The sequence below is a fragment of the Phyllostomus discolor genome, chromosome 5 (assembly GCF_004126475.2).
Source record: "Phyllostomus discolor isolate MPI-MPIP mPhyDis1 chromosome 5, mPhyDis1.pri.v3, whole genome shotgun sequence".
NCBI classification, from domain to species: Eukaryota; Metazoa; Chordata; class Mammalia; order Chiroptera; family Phyllostomidae; genus Phyllostomus; species Phyllostomus discolor.
Window position 1 is genome coordinate 92,016,120 of NC_040907.2, and position 3,462 is coordinate 92,019,581.

The following is a 3,462-nucleotide window of genomic DNA, read 5'->3' on the forward strand; positions in this document are numbered from 1 at the left end:
AATCTTGATGAAAGGGAAATTTGGAATAAACCAGCATTTAGAGTGAAAAGGAGGATGTTGGTGGAAGGTGGGATGAGATTAATAAAGCAGTTTGTTTGCAAATGCCAAATCCTACACATGCAAACTAGCAACTGATCAATTTCAGGCAGTGACCTCAGGCACCAACATTTTAGTGAAAACAAGAAATGAATCTGTTTAGTCAACACACTCAATCCTGTTCCTCCAGCTCAAATTTAGACACAGAAATAGATTTCAACCATATTCCAAAGTAAAACCAAACAGGTAGAAAGGGGAGTAGGTAAGCACCAACTTCTAGTACTGAAGACAGTAGGCTGGCCCTCATTGGCATCATTTTGCTACAATTAAGATGTAATTCTAAACCTTAGAAAGTGGATTTTTTTAACATGACTGAGAAACTATCATTGGAAGCAATTACAAATTTTTTGCACAGCTGCACCTTTGGAAGAATAAGAGTATATCTTCCCCCTCACAAAGTGACCACTGTGACCACATTATTTGGAAGCATACATTCTGACAGACTTGTGTCAAAATCAGTTATACTACTTAATAGTCTTTGCAATAGCTTGTCAAGAGTTCTTTCCCTCCCGTTTAACCAATTTAACTTTAACCAAAAATTTTATGATAAACTAGTATCTTGATGACTGTGTGAGTTTTAAAACATTGTCTTGGCCCTTTTCTGTGTTAACATTGTTTTAACACTGTTGGCATTTGTGATTAGGAGGTCAAATGCCAGCCTTCACTGTGAGATTCAGGTATTACTCAAAAAAACTTCTGAGTCTCACAGCGCCTACCCATAGCTCTACTTTTCCTAGAACATGCAGACAATGGGCAAAAGATACTTCATGATTTAGGGATAGCTACCTTCAAATGATAGTATTCATGTTCCAACAAGAAAGGCTCTCTCTAAGCAGACCTGCTTGAGGAGCATTCATTTCCATCCATGGGCCTGACTTGTGTAAACACCAACCCATTGTTTACAGAGCATATGCCAGAGAGTAGTGTCAGACTGGTCCTAACTCTGTTTCATAAACACCCAAGTCTGACCACTCAAACCCTGGCAAAGAGTATTCTTGGCTCCTAGCTATCATGACTTGATCTATATATAATAGCACAGCCCAGTCAACACAGTTGTGAAAAAATTTTTAATTTTGTTTTAGGGAGGCAGCATGGGGTCTGCTGGGAACAGTAGCTACATGCCCGGAATCGAATTTGTAAAAATGGAATTCCAATCAGTAATAGTGGCAGTTGGAAGGCTATCTCAGATGACAGATCTGACTTCCAGCATTCCCAAACCTCTGCTCCAGTTGGGAACAAACCTTCATTTTGGTACCCATTGAACCTGCTTCTGCATGTTGGATTTGAAGAAATAATTATAACCAGGGGTGTCCAAAAGGCTTTATCTGAAGAATTCAAGGTGAAAATGAAGCTATATATTGTGTATATTCCTGATGAAGCTGACAAGGGAACTGCAGATTGTCTCCACCATATATATCCAAATCTTAAGACAGATGTACTGGTCCTGAACTGTGACCTAATAACAAATGTTGTCTTATAGGAGATTGTGGACCTATTCAGAGCTCATGATGCATCACTTGCCATTTTAATGAGAAAAGGTCAAAATGACTTAGAACCAGGTCCAGGTCAAAAGTGGGGGGAAAACAGTGAAGCACCATGACTTCACTGAAGTGGATAACACAGGAAAGATTCTGGTCTTTATGGCTCATGAAGCAGACTTGGATAAAGAGTTGGTAATTAAGGGATCCATCCTACAGAAGCAGAATATGTTTCCACACAGGCCTTGTGGATGCCCTTCTCTATTGAATGAAAAATACATTGTTGACTTCCTACTGGAAAATGAATCAATCACTTCTACCTGGAGTGAACTGATTCCATACCTAGTAAGAAAACAGTTTTCCTCAGCTTCCTCACAACAAAGAGAAGAAGAAAAAGAGGAGGACCTAAAGAAAAGGAGATAAAGTCCTTAGATATTTACAATTTTATAAAAGAAGACAACACACTGATCTTTGCTCCCTATGATGGTTGCTGGGATGCCTGTCAAGGACACAGGTGGGAAGAGTTGTCCAGATTACAGGTGCACTGCTATGTCCACATCATTAAAGAGGGGCTCTGCCTTCAACTGAGCACCTGGGGCTCTACATAGAGGCAAACAGACAGATGCCCAATTGCTACCTATTCTTTGTCCAGAAGAATCACTAGTCTGTTTCATCAGCTCAGATTGTCAACAAAGATTTGTTTGGAGTTGACTGCCTTATTGTGGCAGATACACAAGTTGGAGAGTTGTCCATTTAGCACTCTGTCATTGGGTCATCCTGTGTCATCAGAGATAGACTGACTATCACTGACTGCCTTCTTGTGAACTCAGTCACTGTGGAGGAAGGATGCAACATCCAGGGCAGTGTCATCTGCAACAATGCTGTGATTGAGAAAAAAGTAAACATCAAGGACTAATTGTAAATGGCCAGAGGATTGAAGCCAAAGCCAAATGAGTATATCAGATGATCATGGGGAATAATCAGCTCATGGAGATCTGAGTTCTGAGCAAGTCAGACACATTCCTCTTAGCCCCCAGAACTATAGATACTGGCTAGCCCATCTGTTTGACTCTATTTATTACCCAATAAAGAAAAAAATTGTCCCAAAGGAAAAAAAATTTTTGATGATCTTAATTTATTTATTTGTTATAGTAAGAATCAATATGATCTGTTAACAAGGCTTTATCAAAACATGAAATGTTGCAAATTTTAAATACCACAAAATACCTAAATACTTTGAAACTCTTGTGTCAGTCTTACAAAAGACTCTTCTTCTCCTATTATAATATGTTACACTATTTCAACTTTTTAAATATAATACATGTTAGATGGCATGAACTTTTTATCTGCTTGTGTTATTTATTACTGGTCTCCCTCAGGTAGGGTGAAAGCTCCTTAAGCACTAGGAACAATGTCTGGTACATTCTAAGCACTTAATATGTACATTTAATGGGTGGAAGGAAAGAAGAATGGATAAATGGATGGGATAGGTGAAGCCATATTCCCTATTGTGAACGTCTAGTGGTATAACCATGCACAGTGCTAAATAAAATTCAAGCAACCTGTTAAAAAATTGAGATGCTAATTAGGAAGATTTGAATATTGAACATTTGATATTAATATATTATTTATTTGTGTAAGTATGGAATGTATTATACTTGTAGTTTACATATTAAAATACTTAAGACTTCTGCTCAAGGTGACAGTGTAGGTAAACATGGCTCACCTCCTCGTAAAACCACATCAAAATTACAACTAAACAATAGAACAACCATCATTCAGAACCTCCAGAAATCAAGTTGAATGGAAATCCTATAGCTACAGAATTAAAGAAGAAACCACATTAAGACTGTCTCATACTGTTTGCCCCATCCTGGTGATTTCCTGA

General features: G+C 38.2%; 1 pseudogene; it reads left to right on the forward strand.

Annotated features, from left to right (window-relative positions):
* Positions 1-1,238: 1,238 nt before the first annotated feature.
* Positions 1,239-2,640, forward strand: LOC114498011 (annotated as a pseudogene).
* The last annotated feature ends 822 nt before the right edge of the window (positions 2,641-3,462 follow it).